We start from the raw sequence: 18,273 nt of genomic DNA, 5'->3' as shown, positions 1-18,273 counted from the left end.
TGGTAACAAGTATAATGCAGAAAAGTGGTAAAAATCACATCTAATAATATAAAAATCACATCAGTCAAAGACTGGTTAGTATAAGGGCCAATAATCCTCAGTGTGTCAGTAAGCAGAGTTTTACTAGTGTTTATAATGTAATATGGTACGGATGTATGGTAATATGGTAATGATCACTTTACTGTTTATTTAGAAAATAGAGAATTTTCCAATATTTCCAACTAATATGGTTAGAATAAAGTGCTTTGCTTAAAGTAACAAAGCTTAATCTAACTGGAAAATTTGGCTATCCATAAAGACTTTCTTCCATAAGTATTCTGTATAACATCTGGTTTTAATGATTATAAGACCATGCAAGTAGATAGTGCAAGGTGTTTGATGTCTCCATGAGACGACATACAGACTTTGCATGTTTTTGAGTAATGATATATGGTATGAGTGAATATGAAATAAACGGTTAAAGAATTATTAGTTTACATTTTCAAGATTTAAAAAATACAATCCAGTATTGCAAGTAGCTTAAATACCAGTCAGCACAGGAATCTGCAATAAGAGCTGTAGCTGATACCCTCGATGGTGATACTGGAAGTTAATGTAGCCAGAGATTTTAATATATGTAGATATGTTGACTCAGTGACTGCGCAATAATATTGTAGCTAGCAGAATTGTGTTCAGCTTAAGCACTTTGTCAACAGGAATGTTGCCTGCAGAGATAATGAGCTATTAGGATAAATTCACTTCCAACTAATGTAATACCTCATCTTCAATGAGAGAAAAATAAAGCCATACCTTCGCAGCAAGGGCACTGATGATCATCCGACATGAAGGGCCTCGGGGTCACAAATCAGAAAGGTCAATTGTTGAAGGGTGAGGTGATGTAGAAGGGGGTGGCTGCAGACAATGCACTAAGCCCACAGATATTACCTTTTATAACTAGAATATTGGTTTGGTCAGTATTATCAATAGAGATGTGACAATTAGTCATGAAGTAGGCACTTTCCTTTGTTTTCCACTTCTTTCCCCTTCCCATCCTTTTCATTTCACTCTCTTTTATATCCAACCAGCTGGCTTGTGTGAATGAACTTTTCTCAGGATTGATTGAGTCAGATAATATGAAAGTGATTGAACTAGTTGCTCACAAAGAAACTGAGAAACTAAAAAAAAAGACTAAAAATTAAGCTTAAAATATTTATTTATTAATATTATTTTTTTTAATTTTTTATATCATTGTTCATTTTTAAACAATATTTGCTTCCCCCCACCCCCTCAGGTGTAGTAGTCCCCATAGAGTTTCCTTCACCAATGCACCCGTGCACCATCACCCCAGTCCCCTAAGCTTAAAAAAATCTCAACACACACACAAAAAAATCTTAACACAACATTGTATCATAAAAAAGCATCAAAGTGAGGGGAGAGTGATTAAAAGTGAAGAAAAGGGATTAAATGGGAAAAGGGCACTGATGGTTCTCTTCTGGAGGTCTCATTGCTTTCCTCTTTGGCCTGTGCCACCAAGGGATGCTTCCTCTAGCCTGTTTTTTAGGCATGAATCTCAGAGGCCCTAGAGAACTCCTTCCTTTGGAGTAAACTCAAAGACACTGAGAAGAGGGTGCCTGGCACTTCACAAAGGGGAGGACTGGATTAAATGATGTATCAGTGTTGTATTAACAAAAGACAAGTTCTCATTGGTTAGACTATTTGCCCTGTTTCTTTTATTTTTATTTAACTGTGACAACTATATAAATAAGAGCCTAGCTCCAAAGATTGTTCAATCTTGGATTTACTTTTTAAAATTATTTTTATGTAGGCAATGCTTGAATTCCAAGAAGTGGATTTTGAGATGTAATTTCAAGGATGAACATTTTTGCAAATGCAGAATTTGAGGCTATTTACTGTGTTTACTTTCTTAAAAATCTCTTCTCTGCCTGATTTACCTGGCACAATTAATTTCTGTTTTTTTCTACATGCCTGATTACTCCTATTACTTATGTTCACTTGTTTCTCATAAGAATCTACCTTAGTATATTCCCCATGTTTATATCCTTAACAACTCTTCTTACCCTAAATACTCAGTCTTGGGGGTTCAGTCTTATTTCATGTATTGAACTCACAAATGTTTTCAGGAAATTGTCTTATTGCCCTAGCAACCAGTTAGGATGGGAGGATTGTCTCCCCTGCTATGGGTGTTCCTTGTTCTCTCTGGCCTTTTTCAGCCCTGCCTGTTGGTCAGGGGAAGGGGTTTTTGGGGTGCTATCATGTCAGTATCAGGGAATGGTGTGTTTTTCCCTTTTTGCGGTGCAAATGCCCCTATAGCATTCTTTTTATCAGCCCCCGGCCCTATTCTTTTATCTCTCAAGTGTCCTGGTGATAGCTGGCTTTTAATCAGATTTAGGTACCACTGTCCCTACCCTAACTACAGTTAGGAAAGAAGTGTGATCAAGCTTATATTATAAATTTATTACTTTGGTATTATCATCAAGATACACAGGCAGGAGTAGAGGCAAGGAACTCAGGAAGGAGATTTTTGCTATAATATGAATTTATTAACTAGTCCTAGATTAACAGCATCATCTATACCACCCAGGAGCTTGTTAGAACACAGAATCTTGGGCCATACTAGACCCACTGAGTCAAATTCTGCATTCTAATAAGCTCACACAGACATTAAAAATTATATTAGAATTTGAGATGCATTGATCTAGACTTAATTATGTTAGTAGTGGTAGAGCTAAGAAGAATGAAAAGATTTGAGAGATATTTTATAGGAACAATCGAACAGACTTTGTGAATTAACGTATGAGTAGGGAGGGCAGTTGAGCAAATATGGTGTCTCTAATTGAGGAAAAAGAGTTAGGGAGAGAGGTGTACCGGTCTCTTGGGACAATTTAAAAAATTGATTTGTAATCTCTTCATGGAAGTAATAAAATTGTTACATAGATAATCTCTGCTCAGAAAACTGCAGCCAAGGGAGTACTTACAATAACCTGCAAGTATCATGGAATCAAAAGACATCTGTTCAACAGGGTGGCATGTTTTTAATTGCATCCCACCTGAAAATTTTGCTCTTCATGGAAACATATTAGACTTAGTTTCTAATATTAGTTCAGCTTAGCATGCACTTGTAGCAGATCACAGAGGGAGAAAGGAAAGGGAAGGAGAGAAAAAGAGATTAAAGCCTTTCCCAAGTCACAAAAAGCAAATTTCTTTATATATAAAGTTCACCAAAATTCTAAATCTTAAATAAATTTTCCTTAAAAATGTAAGAGAATTGATAAAGTACTGAACAATTTTGAATGTCAATTATTTGCCAATTACTGCATATTCCCTTTTAAGTATTTAATCACATTTATTTCTCTTAATAATCTTGTAAGGTAAGTGTCCCCTCCACCCCCACCACCCCTTACAGTAAAGAAATGGAGTATTATAGATGTGAAGGTATTTGCCCAAGGCAGCTCAACCAACTGAAACTTCAACCCAGCATTGCATCCAGGCTCTCCAGCCTTTTCCTGCCATGTCAGACTGCTCTTTGAAACAGACAACTCTCTGCATTTGACAAAAAAAAAAATTCTTACAAGAAACTAAAATTATAGCAGAGGTGAAGTGGGATATGAGCACCATGTACAAAGGAAAAAGCCCAAGGGAAAAAGAAGATGTAGATCAGACTAAGTCACAAACATCTCCTTAGCCACAGAGCTAAGAATTCATCCATTCCCTGGAGAGTGGAGATTAGAAAGGTAATACCAATGCATAATGCATGCTATTTGTATTTATTTTATATATATATATGATTATTTTATTAGCTATTTGTTCACATATTGCTATCAGTCTTGCACACTCAGTTACTTGTTGTTTTGCTGTAGTGCAATAACTTAATAAACATGGAATATGCAGTTGACAATTATAGCCAAGAATTCTCAACCAAATTAATAAGGCTAATGCTTACCTTTGCAAGGAGCTATACATCAATAAGTTCTGCCATCAAGGACCTGGCAATTTAGGATGGGAGATACAACATATTTAGCAAATAATATGCTAAGTACCATATGCAAAGTAGAGATTAAAATGAGTTAAAAGAGTGAGTTTCTGTTTTATGGCTAAGTAAGAAGCTTTCCCAGGACTTAGCAGTGTTAACACCTATGGTTCAGGAATCAGGACAGAGTACAGCAGGGACAGTTCGTTTCTGCTTCATTATGTCTCATGTCTCAGCTGGTGACTTGCATTTGGGTCTGGAATCATCTGAAGGCTCATTTGTTTGCACATCTGGAAGTTGATACTGCCTAGACTCAAAGTGCTGGTGGACTGGAATAGTGCAGTCTCCTCAGGCATCTCACTCTATCTTTTTGTGGGCTGCCTCCATTTTGGGCTCTGTATCTTGGGGGAGAGGGCCAGGTGAAAGCTCTATGAACTTTCCAACCCACTGACTTAAACGTCATTTCTGCCACATTTTGTTTGTTAGAATCAATTCACTCAGGCTAGCCTATGCTTAAAGGGAAGGGAAGTTGGTTTCACAAAGAATTTATAAGCATGTCTTAACACCAAACACTGCAGGTTCAGGGGAAGCTTCACGGAAGTCCTACTTGGGGTGGGTATTGCAGTTTGAGTGAGCAGAGGTAAGACATATGGAAGTAAACACAGGGTTCTGCACCACCAACAGGGCAACAGTACTTGAACAGTACAGGCCAGTCAGGCTAAGGCAGTGGGAGTACAGGAAACAAGTCTGGAAACATAGATGGGGCTCAAATGTGGTATGATTTAAATGTCAAATTCAGGAACATGGATTTGATTCAGCTGGGAATGGAAAGCTCTTACACTAGTGGTTTTCATCCTTGCCTGCCATTGGACTCATCTGGGGAGCCTTAAAATAACCAATGCCTGGGTCCCACCTCCAGAGATTCTAATTTAGTTCTGGAATATAGCCGAAGCATCAGGGTGTGTGAAAGCTTCCCAGGTGATTCTAATGTCAGACAAGGGTTGAGAAGGAGTGCACTGAAGGATTTCTAAAAGAGAAGTGATATTTTAAATTTCATGCTCTCTCTGGGAAACTAGTGATTTACAGCAGATCAGTTTTTTTTTTTTTTAATAAAGTCACACTTCTAAAAACCCATGTGACATTGAGAATGGGGTGAGAATGAGATTAATAATCCTGAATTCGCGAAAATGTGGGCTTCTCCCTTTTTATCATTTAATATTATCATTTTAATGTAATTTTTAAGAGAAAAGCCCTCTGATCTGTTGATTCTCTCCAGAAGCCAAGACTTCTGAGCACCTGCCACTCAGACACCAGTTTCCAGGCAACTCCACCTCAGCTCTGAAAATGAACTTATTTAGTAATCTTTATATCACCCCTTGTATCTGCTCACATCAGGGAAATGGCAAAGGTTGCAGGTTTCAGAACTTATATTCTCCTTTTTCAAGGACCATAGGAGTCCCCACCTTTCTCCACTTACCTTCCCTCTAGTCTTGCACTCAAACAATAAAAGATAGGTGTTTATACTAAATTATCTATGGCAGAGATATCTAGGGTCACAAAATGAATGTGAATAGATTCTTAATTTAATAAATGGAAACTTTAGGTGCTGAATTCTGGAACCATCAGTATCACATTAGGTCATCCCAATATTCCATATCTTCATAGTTTTGTAGGGTAAATAAAAATACTTTTCTGCCCTCCCGCCATTAGGATTGATGATGCATCCCTGTGGTCCTGAATGCATGCCTGGTGGCAGGCACCTGGAGCAGGGTGTGGACGTGTATAGATGGGATACATCTGGGCTGAGAGACTGGGCTTATAAGGGCGGTGTCACGGGGATGCCAGCAGAACCACGAGAGAGCAGAGAAGCAGAGGAACGAGAGCGAAAGGAACAGAGTTGAAATGGCCACGAGAGAACACCGGAGAGCCCAGAAAGAGTGAAGACTTGCTGGGGGCTAGGAGGCCTGCCAGCCTTCCGGCCCCCGGGCACCACCTGTCTCTGCAAGCCTGAAGGAATTATTTCATACCTTATGAATTGGAGGGTAAGTAAAGTATTAGGCTTTTCTGCCCTCCCACCATTAGGATTGATGAGGGATCTGCGGTCCTGAATGCATGCCTGATGGCGGGCACCTAGAGTATGGTGTGGACATGCATAAGTGGGTACAGTACACCTGGGCTGAGAGACTGGGCTTATAAGGGTGGCATCACAAGGACGCCAGCAGAGCAGAAGGATAAGAGAAGTGAAAGCTACGAGAGAAAGCCGGAGATCCCAGAATGAGTGAAGACTTGTTGGGGCTGGGAGGCCTGCCAGCTTCCTGGCCCCCTGGCAACCCTGCCTGCTGTGTACCTGGTCAATCCCAATAAAAGCCTGCAAAGCCACCGAGGGCTCCAGGACTCCTTCACTCATCTGCTAGAATCATAGAAAACCTGCTCTGTGGCCTTCCTGCCGCTACAGGATGAATATAAATTTTTCCTTACTATAATTTCAGCTACATTATCATATATTTAATAATTTCACAAGGGAGGTCTTATTATTCCCATTTCATAGATGAGGAAAATGAGATTTAGAGGGATTGTGACTTACACAAGGCACTAGTAGGCTGCACAATGAAATTTGAGTACAGCTATTCTTATTCCAAGTTTAGCATTCTTTATACTATATGCATTTTATATTTTCAGAGAGTTAGAACATAATATCTTTTTCCCTTATATCAGTCTCAGAAATTTTGGGTACTAAATTTCTCTTTCCTATAATAGAATTTTTAGATTTTTGTTAAACTCTTTAAAAATTTCACATACATTTAGATATATCTACTTTGTAACATAGTGATATGCAAATTCACTGCATGCTTTGCAAATCCTTTTGACTTAATCTTTTAAATTTCAGCGAATAACTCATTTATTAATACTAAATTTTCCGGGAAGGGGAGGAAGCCCTTTATTTTGCAGATTTTATTACTTTCTACGGTCTTTAACTCTCTGACTGATGTTTTCAAATCTGCAACTGTACCTTTGTTTACAACACCCCATTATACCAATTGATCATATTGGGTCTTCTAATAGTTTATTTTGCAAAATTTTTTAAAAACCCTGTTATGTATCAAGAAATGTGGGGATACAGGCCTCCCCGGTGGCGCAGTGGTTGAGCACTGGGTTGCAAAGCTGCCCGCAGCCTCTGCAGCGCTGGTTCGATTCCCTGGCTGCTCCCCGGCCACCAGAGGAGGGTCCCACATGGCACGCAGACCTCTCCTGCTACCCGCTGCTCCCCTCAGCAGTGTACTTCAGTCCTTCTGCCTGCTCTGCTCCCCGCTCTGGTGAATTCTCTCACCCTCCCTTGCTTCTGACTGTACCCAGTGCTTGTATAAATAAATAAATAAATCTTTAAAAAAAAAAAAAAGAAATGTGGGGATACAATGATGAGTAAGACTGCAAAGCTTTTCAATATTTACCTCTCTTTCTGGAGATGTGATGATAAGAGGTATATAAAGTAGTTCAGGTGAGGCTATAGTATTTCTTACACAAGGGATTTATAAAGGTTTAAGACCAGTGCTTATCCTTACAACCTTTTTCTTGGCTTTCTCGGATATCAAGTTGTATGCCTCTGGTAAGTAGCCTTCAATGCACTTTAGATAATTTTCTTATAAGAAATTGATAGGCAAAATGTACCTACTTATAAATCATAATTTATAAATCATAATTTAAATCATAATTTATAAATGTTAGAATTTTAATTTCCATCTAATCCTTAATGAGTATTCATATACTTTCCCATATTAAAACTGTTTTGTTACTTTACCCACTGACATAGCCTTGCTATATCTTGTTGGATTTTTCTGTTGAGGTGGAATTGATCTATAACATTATTTTCAGGTATACAGTATAGTGATTTGATATTTGTACATATTGGGAAATGATCCCCATATTGCATATAGTACAAAATGTACCCATACATTATTACAAAGTAATATTTTTCTTGCGATGAGAACTTTAAAGATCTACTCCCTTAGTGACTTTCAAACATGCAATTCAATATTTTTAAGTAGAGTTACAGTTATATTCCCATGACTTTTTTTATAACTGGGTATATTTACCTTTTGACTACCTTAACCCATTGGCCCACCCCTAAACTCCCTGCCTCTGGAAACCATCAATCTGTTCTCTCTATCTACAAACATGGGTTTTTTGTTTGTTTGTTTGTTGTTTAGGTTCCACATATAAATGAGATTGTGTGCTGTTTGTCTACATATAAGATCATATGGTATTTGTCTTTGTCTGGCTTATTTCACTTAGCATATTGCCTTCAAGGTCCATCCACGTTGTCATTAATGGCAAGATTTCATTCTTTTTATTGGCTGAATAGGATTTCTAAATAGTATTCCTCTGTGTGTGTGTGTGTGTGTGTGTGTGTGTGGAGAGAGAGAGAGTGAGAAAAAGCAATACCACAATTTCTTGGGTTGCCTCTATATTTAAACTATTGTAAATGACATTGCAATGAACAATGGACGTGCATATACCTTGTGAATTAGAGTTTTCATTTTCTTCAGATTAAAAGCTCTGAAATAGAATTACCGAAACATATGGAAGTGCTGTAATTTAATTTTTTGAGGAAACTATACTGTTTTCCATAGTGGTTGCCACAGATTAATTCCCACCAGCAGTCCATATCCTCACCAGCACTTCTTATTTCTTGCCATTTTTTGATGTCAGCCATTCTAACAGGTGTGAGGTATTATCTCATTGTGTTTTTGATTTTCATTTCCCTGATGATTAGTGATGTTTAGCATCTTTTCACTTGCCTGTATCTCTTCTAGGGAAAAATGACTATTCATATCCTCTGCCTACTTTTTAATTGGGTTGTTTGTTCAATTGGATTTTTTTGCTATTCAGTTACATACTCAGTTTATATATTTTGACTATTAAATTTTTATCAGATATATGATTTGCATATATTTTCTACCATTTAGTAGGTTGTTTATCTTAAGTGATTTTCCTTTCTGTGCAAAAGCTTATTTAGTTTAATATAACCTCAATTGTCTATTTTTGCTCTGTTGCCTTTGTTTTTGGAGTCAGAGCCAAAATATTGCTGAGACCAATGTCAACGAGCTTGCCATCTATGCTTTCTTCTATGAATTTTATGGTTTCAAGCCTTATATTCTAGTCTTTAATACATTTTGAGATAAATTACATAGATATTAGATGTTGGCCCAGTTTAATTCTTTTTAATTCTTTTTCAAGACTGTCCAGTTTTCCCAAAGCCATTTATTGAAGAGATTGTATATTCCTGGCCCCTTGGTTATAAATTAGTTAACTACATATATATGAGTTTATCTCTGGGCTCTCAATTCTGTTCCATCAAACTATTTTTTATGCCATTACCATACCTTTTTTTAAATTATTATGATAGCTCTGCAATATAGTTGTAAATTCTTTTTGAGATTTTTCTCAAAAATCTTTTCCATCTGTATGGAACTCAGTTATCCACAAGATTTTTTTTCAGGCTTACAAATGACACTATGACCTACTTAAAATATTCTATATCACAGATCTTAACACCAATACTGTTCATGAGTCAGTTTTGCCAAGGGACTATTGAGATTTCCTGTGAAGTGAAAAAATATTCTTGCAGACATTCAGGAATTCTTTAGAATGTTGTAGTTAAACTAGAGAGTAATATTAAGGATTCCACCAACTAAAAATAAATATTCAAATGGCATTTTTACTGATTATTAAAATAAATATAAATGAGCACCATATCCATAACTTTATGTGATCTACCATTGTATTTTGCCTGTTGGGACCTTCCTACATCTATTGGTCAGATATCCTAATAGCAATAAATGTAGAATCATTTGTCATAAAAAAAAACCACAGGTACCTTAAATAGAGTTTCAAAAATGTATAGTAATCTTTGATATTCAACCAAATATTCCTTGAGTTTCATTTCTGGTAATGGAAAAAGTTTAAATGATTTTACAAGTTTAATTTTAATTCATAGAAGGTACCATAGTACCTCTCACTCTAGTCACAAATTCTGTACCTCTCAGATTTCTCCTTCTCTAAGATTCTGACTCAGCACATTTTTCTGGTTCCAGAATCATTGGGATTTTTTAGTGTCCAAGGCTTCCATACATTGTGAACTCCTCCTGTACTATTAGAGACCATCCAGTCATTTAACTCATACCACACTGTTCTTCCTCCTAATTTTCATGGCCAGTCTTCATGCACCACATTTTCCCCACCAATCCAGTCACAGATATTGTGAAGAGACCAGGTTCTGACATCTGGTTCTGAATTCTAGTTATGATTTTGCCAATAATTGCTGTGAGTTCTTATTTATGACTATAGCACTGTTTCTTCATTGTAAAGTAAGAGTTGCACAAAATTGTGCAAAAATCATCTGTCTTTAGCTCTAAATGTCCTACTTTTTAATCAGGTCCAGGGTAGAATGAAAGTAACATAAACAGAAGAAATGTACATTTTACCAATTTTCCACTCCATGTTTTTACTTTTTACCTCTTTCAAGGGCAATTTTAATGTAGTCCTAGCTGTGAATTAAGATACTCTTACAACTGGGCCTCCCCGGTGGCGCAGAGGTTGAGCGCTGGGTTGCGAAGCTCCCTGCGGCCTCTGCGGTGCCGGTTCGATCCCCGGCTGCTTCCCGCCCACCGGAGGAGGGTCCCACATGGCGCGCAGACCTCTCCTGCCGCCCGCTGCTCCCCTCAGCAGTGGACTTCGGTCCTTCTGCCTGTTCTGCTCCCCGCTCTGGCTCTGGTGAATTCTCTCACCCTCCCGCGCTTCTGACTGTACCCAGTGCATGTATAAACAAACAAACAAACAAACAAATAAATAAATAAAATACGTGCCTCTTTAAAAAAAAATTGTTTTTTTAAAAAAAAAGATACTCTTACAACCTTCTACCAACTTTTATCTGACTATATGTACTGATAAATGACAAAATAGTTGCAAAGGAGATTAGTGTAGCCTGCTGAAGAATTGCTCCATTATATTGGTTAAATATGTTAATGCGAAAGAGTGCCCTGCATGAAGAACTATAGAATTTGTTGGTGAATCTAAATTAACATTAAATTTAAAAATACATATCCCATGAACTTGGAGAATCACTTATTGAAGTGTTGTGATATCCTTGTCCAGGTAAACTAGCCAACTCACTCCCAAATTGTACCATAACATTACTACCTCTTTGATCATTGAAATGCCTTTTCCTCCCTTTTCTCTGCTTGTTTTATATTCTGCTACATATTCCAGACCTCGATGAGTTCTAATTTTCTTTGGTAGGAAGATATTTCTAGCTGCCCTAAATGCTTAACCCCTCTCTCCTTTGAATTGCTAGAGTGTGATTATTCTCCATTTGTTTTGTGCTGACCTGATACTGCCATTTGTTTTTGTTTTTTTTTTTTTTTAATCTCTTGAAGGATATATCCTATTTTTCTCACTAAGTTTTAAACATATTCTAAAGGACTCTTAGCCCTCTATCTGTCCTCAGCATCTGGCTCAATGCCCAGCACACAATCATTACCCAGTAAAAGCGATTGGTGGTAACACATAATTCCTTAAGAACCCCTTGAATATTATTGACTGCATGTGACTTGAGAGATCTATTGTCTGACTCTTATTCGGCAAGAACATAATATTTTCATCCATTAGAAAACTACCTTTGCCACCTTGAACACTGATGGATGGCTAGAAGCTGAGTCAATTGAACATTTGCTGTGGACATGAAAAGTGTTTAGTAACTATCAAAATGGTTGTCTTTATCCTTTCTGCCTGCCATAACAAAATACCATAGACTGGGTAGCTTAAACAACTGAAATAAAATTCTCACGTTTTGGGAGGCTAGAAGTCCAAGATCCAAGTGATGGCATAGTTGACTCAGAGGTCTCTTCCCAGTTGTGGACTACCAAACTTTTGCTGTGTTCTCCCATAGTAGAAGGGACTAGCGATCATGATAGTCTGTATTACAAAGCACTAATCATATATGAGGAGCCCACCTTCATGACCTAATCACCTCCCAAAGACCTATCTCCTTTAGCTGGTGGTTAGAATTTCAACATGAATTTGGGAATGACACAAACATTTAGGTCATAGTAAGTGGTCAATACTGGTTAGTTTGTTGATACTATAGAATTACATATACTTGTTTAATATTTGTAACAACCCTTTGAAATAGATTAAAAATATTTCCCATTTCATAGAAATAATATTTTTTCTCATTTTATAATGAGAAAACTAAGCAGAAAGGTTAAGTAACTTCTGTAAGATTGCACAGCTGTAGTGAGGGAGCTAGCAAACAAGGGAGAGAGCTGGGATTTGAATCTAGGCAGCCTGACTGTAAAGTAGTCAGTGTCTAATATGGCATGAAATTGGTTCATTCCTTATGTCTTATAATGAATGGGTAGGTAGATACAAACCAGTAAAATTTATTTTAATTAAGAAATTTGAGTATTAGTGCTTTTTCCTCAAATGGAAATAAAGATCACACAAGAGTTTCATAAGCCCTGTGAGAAAATGCATTGCACCAGCTCAAGGTCAGCCTATGATATACTCAGTTACTTTCCCATCTTTAAGTTATTTTCCATTACTGTGAAAGCAGAAACAGGAGCCCTGGCTGGGGTGAAGAGGGCCTTTCATCTTCCCAGGCAGGGGGACCACTTGGGAAGGCAGGCTGATGAGAGCTGCGGGGGAGCTGAGCCATTTTAAAAACACATGAAAGAGCTTAAGAGAATTTTTATGAGGATGGCAAAGTCGAGGGTGTATACTTATGCACGCATTCAGGAAACGTGGGTTAAAACTGATCAGTGATTAAAATTCCTGAGACCTTTAAAATGCAAATGTCTTGAAAAATGTCATATTTTTGAAAAGTAAGCATTCACATTTATGGGAGATACAACATGGTTTTCTATTCTAGAGAATATTTGAAGTTGCATGAAATTCATGAGCGCTCCAGTACAAGTTATTAGTTAAAAATATTGCCTGCTGGGACTTGGGGGAAAAAAAAAACTATTGATTTCTCATCACTATCTTTTTATCCTTAAGTAAGTAGTAGGACAATTAAACTTTTCCTTTTTTACATTTTGTGAGGATAATGGCAAAAATGCTTCCTTGTAAATTGGGAAGACAATATCATAGACTCCTGTTTTTCAAAGCAGTAAATTCCAGCTCACCCCCCGCCACCTTTTTTTTCAGCTTGAAGTCAGCCACACATATTTTCAATGACACCGATTTTTTTCATTGTTCCTTCTGAACTTATTGCTGCAGTTTTCTCTCACTAATGCATGTTACCAGCCAGGTTCTTCAACACGAATAGTGACTACTTGGGCTCTCTCACTGAGACCCTCTAATTACAAGGCTAAGTTTGAAGATTTCAACTTATTTTGGCACACATTGTGGTGTCTCAAGATTTAATTCTCTCCGCAGGCTATCTAATTAATAAAACTCTAATTTTGTCAGGATACATTCAGCAGGGGGTTAAATAACTAGTTCTCAAAGAACCCTATTTTGCTATTGTCAAAAAGTATTCTTTGAATCTACTAAAAATATCTTAGGATACAGTAAAGGGAAAGCACAGCTCCCTCTCCTCATGGAGATACGGTGAATTCATTGTGCATTTGGCTCTGTAAGTATATGTCAAGAAGTGGGAGGAAAAAGAAGCAGAATTTGGGGCATCAAAAACTACAGGGTTCGGGTGACTAAAAAAGTGCCTTTCCCATTCATTGGCTTTGAGAGAAGAAAGAGTTCAAAATTTCCAGACTCATCCTTTATCTCCTTTACATCTACATGTGCTATCTGAACAATGAATTACACTGCAAAATGAATTCAGTTGGTGTTGCATTCTTCTTCCAAGAAATAAGTTAGGGAGTTTTCCTTGGATTTTGCTTTAATGAAATTCCACCAACAGCAGGCAAGTATAGGAAACCCAATATCAGTAATAAGAAATAGAGATTACATATGACGGTCAAGAAAGATACCATTATTTTGAAAATATCGACACAATAAAGATTCCCAAACCTCAATGACCCACTTACAGAATGATACACTCTGCAAATGCACTGAAATAAACAACCTTTGTGTCTGCAGTGAAATTTGGCTCATGAATTTTAAAAAATGTATCATAGGAAAATAGTTCATTAATTAATTCATGAATATTTATTAGCATTCTTTTATGTGCCAGATAGTGAAATCTGGCTCATATATTTTACTTTATTAAAATTATTTACTATTTCATTATATGACTATTGAGTATCTTCTATTTAATAGGCAGTGTTCTAGGTGCTGAGTAACAGCAGAGAATGAGATGGACAAAAATCTGTCCCTTCATAAGAGTCTGCTTTACAGAGACAATTAACAAGGTAAGTAACAAAATTCACATTACAGAGAGATAAGTGCTGAGGGGGAAATTAATAGAGAAGGGAGAATGTGAAGTATCCTGGGGATTGTAACTTTGTAGAGAATGGCCAGACAATGTCTACTTGGGTTGGCATTTGCATAAAAATTAGAAAGACAAGAGAGTGATATTAAGGGGATGAATGTTCCAGAGAGGCAATGCAAAGGGTCCCTTCAGAATTGGGACAAATTGAACAGAGTTGAGACACAACAAGGAAACCAATGTGACTGGAGCAGAAGGAGCAAAGAGGGGGAGAGGATGAGTCAGAAAGGGGACTAATCATGGAGGGTTTTATATATTGTTACAAGGGCTTTATCTTTTATTCAAAGTTAGGAAAGGTTTTTTGAGTAATGGAAATTGGAGACAGAGGGAGGACAAGTTTTGACAAGATTGCTCTGGCAGCTATTCGGAAAACAAAGTGAAGATGGAAAAAGAAGGGGGGGATCCAGATTAGAGGTCATTGCAGTAATACAGGTGACAGATGCATGGAATACAGACTAGCAGATAGGGTGGGGAATATAGTTGGATTTTGAATGTATTTTGAGGTTACAGAAGAGCAGATCTATTGAGGACTAGAGGTGATGTAAGAGAAAGAGTTAATAATGGCCATTGTAACTAGAAGGATGGGGTTGCTATTTACTGAGATAGTAAGGAATGTGAGAGGAACAAGTTTTGGGGGAAATGTCAATAGTACAGTTTTGGATATGCTAAATATGAGAGGTTACCATAAGACATCTGAGTGAGATATCAACTCTCGAGTTCAGAGGAGAGGGCTAATATAATCTGGGAGAGATCACTAAGATCTCTCTTGGGCCTATGGATATCTATCTGCCTATCTGTCTACCTAACTACCTACTTGCCTATCTATCAAGTGTTCAGTATATATGTCCACAAGTTTGGACAAGGTCTCCAAGGGACTAGTATAGATGGACAAGGGAAGTCCGAGCACTAAGTCCTAGGATACATCAACACTTGGACTTCAGGGAAATGAAGAGACACCAGTTAATGAGACTAAAAAGCAGTGGCTGAAAGGGTAGAAGAAGAACCAGGCAAGTGTGGTAGCTGGGTCCTCTGTGTGGAAACCAAGATAGAATCAAACGTACAAAATATTCTATTAGGGAAGATGTCTATGAAAGAAAGTGGGTGGGGTGGGGAAACACAGAAGTCTGGGATAACTGATGTGCAATGAAATTCTGACCAAAAGTGAAGAAGAGAGGAGGGAAAGGTTGAATGGATATAGTTTTGAAAGAGTTCAGCAAGACTGTTGGGAAATTCTCAAGCCAAAGTCAACCATCCAAGGAGTGCTATTGTTTTAGGAATGTGCTTATCTTAATATCCCTGCCACATGAAGTCAAAGAATAGCTTGATGTTGTGCCATATGCAGACATGACAACGGATTTCAGAAAGAGCAATTGGGACCCTTGGTTAATTAAACTTCCTCTACTTGGAGATGATGTTTCCATGCCTGCCAAATATGGTGACCCAGTTACTTATTGATATTTAATAAGCCAACCTAGTACTTTTGCCTTAAACAAATCATATGTTAACACTATATGAATTGATTGGGATCAGCTGGGTAGTTCTTGTTTGATGTTTCTCATCTAGTTGCAGTCAAATTTGGCGGGATCTGGAAATATTAAAGGCTTGATTGGACTGAATGACCAATCAGAGCAGCAGGAAACAGGATCTGTCAGCCCTCTTAAGGCTAGATTAGCAACTAAAGTGTTGTTTCCACCATATTCTCTTAGTGAAAACAGTGATAAAGCAGCACAGAATCAAGAGGATAGAGGAATAGATGTCGTTTCTCAATGAATGAGTGATATACACTTACGGAAAGGGAAAGAACTGTTTAGAGCTATTACAAGACAATAAGTCAAGTAAAGAGGAGAGAGTAATCAACTGTGTTAAATATTAAGAGGTCATTAAAAATGAGGATAAGATGTGCTTAGCAATGCAAACTTGTTTAAAAAATATTTCCTGTAATAATACTGCAAACATTTGACTGAAGTGACTTGGAAGGAGGTATGGAAGGAGACAAACTGGCATTCTATCATATAGATAATTTTTTCTAGTTTTGTTGTAAAGGTAATGGGAAAAATGTACTAACAGAAGCAAGAAGAGTAATCAAAAGAGAGTTAATTGAAACTCAAAAAATAGTATCACGTATATGTTCATGGTAATGATCCAGTAAGGAGGGGAAATTTGATAACAGATAAAAAGGAAACATTACTACATAATTTCTGTAGGCAGGCAAGGAGGATGGACTAATGATTTTAAGTAGAGCATTTGGCCTTAGGTGCAAGAATAACTAATAAGCACAGATACAGGTAGATGGGAGATGTATTTGAAGACATAGGGAATTTCTCTTCTGATTGCATCTATCTTTTTAGTGTAATAGGAAGCAAGTTGATCCACTGTAAATAGAGATGGAAAAAATCTTGAATTTTTGAAATAAGGAGAAAGACAGATGAGTTGCCCAGAAAAGTAGCAGAAGGAATTGATTAGAGGATAGACTGATTGCTGTGCAACCTTCAGAGCCCTCTGAGGTTCATGAGTTTAAAGGGTGACCAGTCAGCATAGTTCTGCATCTTACTGATACATGTTCAGCAGAAAAGCACAGGCAAAGCCTAGAGAGAGAGAGAGAGATTTAATCAGGGTTAGGGTTTAGCCGTGAGAAAAAGAGAAAACTAAAGACGGGAATTGCAAGTACATGCAAGGGGGTATTATAATTATCAATGATGGAATTTGAAGTGTTAACTTTGATCACTAAAGTGGGGATGTCTCAAAATGTTATGCTTTTGTGTTGGTGGCTTTTAAAACTTTGCTAGTGTTTGCTTTTTCTCTTTTCTCTTTCAGTAAGTTAAAATTCCCGACATTTCAAATGCGCTTGTCCAGAAAGCAGTGACTTACATAGCCCTAAAGTATCCATGGAGAGACTGAGCAGATAGTCACTGTAAGATATTTAAAAGAATTCATATTTTAGAAAAATGTTAGAATAGAATATTTTTTAAAAAGATTTTTTTTTTAATTTATGAATAGAAGAACTGGGATGTAGGCTAGAGGTGTGGAGGGTGAAAGGATTCACTAGGACAGAGTGGGGAGCAGAACAGGCAGACTGACTGAAATACACTGCTGAGGGGAGCAGCGGGTGAGTCAGGAGTGGTCTGCTGTGCCATATGTGGGTTAGCTCCCTGTTCTCGCTTGAAATCGGGCCATTATGGTGATTGTGCTGAGTCTTAACCCCTATGCCACTAGGTAGGCCCAGGAATAGAACATTTTTAAGGGTTTCCTGGGGTTTGACTCTGAGTCAAGTCTATAATTCTCTTTAGGATTAATGGCACACATTTATGTACAGTTCTCTATAGAATGTGCTACAATACTTAACAAAGATATTTTTGGTATACTCTCTGACCCCAGGAAGGCTACAATTCAGTATCTTTTACAAGTAAGTCTACAATTTATTTGTAGGTGCACTAAAACTTATGTATTTAATAGTTGACAAAGATTTATACTTGTTTATTAGTTCTGCTCATATGCAACTACTGTGGTGGGCTAATTTCATTTTCCTTGACCTTATTACAGCATCAGTAAACTTCATGGTTGAAAAGTTTTGCTTCTCAGAAACCTAGATCAGAAGGGGAAATAACAAGCTGGTTTTACTAAAGTAACATACCTAAAAATGGTGAACTAAAAGGAGATGTTCACGTAGCGCCATTTGCAAATGTAGCAAAACATGGGGAACTTTGATGACTCTACAAAGAAAAGAAAATCTCTCTTTTACTGCCCTGTAAACATAATCATAGCCTCCTTTGTGTGGAAGAAAATGTTAACAGTATATAGGCCATTTCTATATTCAGTCCCTGCATTAAACTGGGACGCAGCTGATGCACTCATTTCAGACAGT

The 18,273-nt window shown here is 37.5% G+C and overlaps 1 long non-coding RNA gene across 3 annotated transcripts in view; it reads left to right on the top strand.

Annotated features, from left to right (window-relative positions):
- Nucleotides 1–17,314, top strand: part of LOC119246010 (uncharacterized) — a 94,657-nt gene extending 77,343 nt beyond the window's left edge. For all 3 annotated transcript variants that reach the window (XR_008550833.1, XR_008550832.1, XR_008550831.1), the window contains 2 exons: nucleotides 14,243–14,334; nucleotides 17,226–17,314. This is a non-coding gene — a long non-coding RNA (uncharacterized LOC119246010). The remainder of the gene's footprint in view (nucleotides 1–14,242; nucleotides 14,335–17,225) is intronic.
- Nucleotides 17,315–18,273: the final 959 nt, after the last annotated feature.

Source organism: Talpa occidentalis, unplaced genomic scaffold (genome assembly GCF_014898055.3).
Source record: "Talpa occidentalis isolate TD23 unplaced genomic scaffold, MPIMG_talOcc4v2.1, whole genome shotgun sequence".
Lineage (NCBI taxonomy): Eukaryota > Metazoa > Chordata > Mammalia > Eulipotyphla > Talpidae > Talpa > Talpa occidentalis.
Note: the sequence above shows the minus strand (reverse complement) of the source record. Positions and strands in the feature narration are given on the sequence as shown.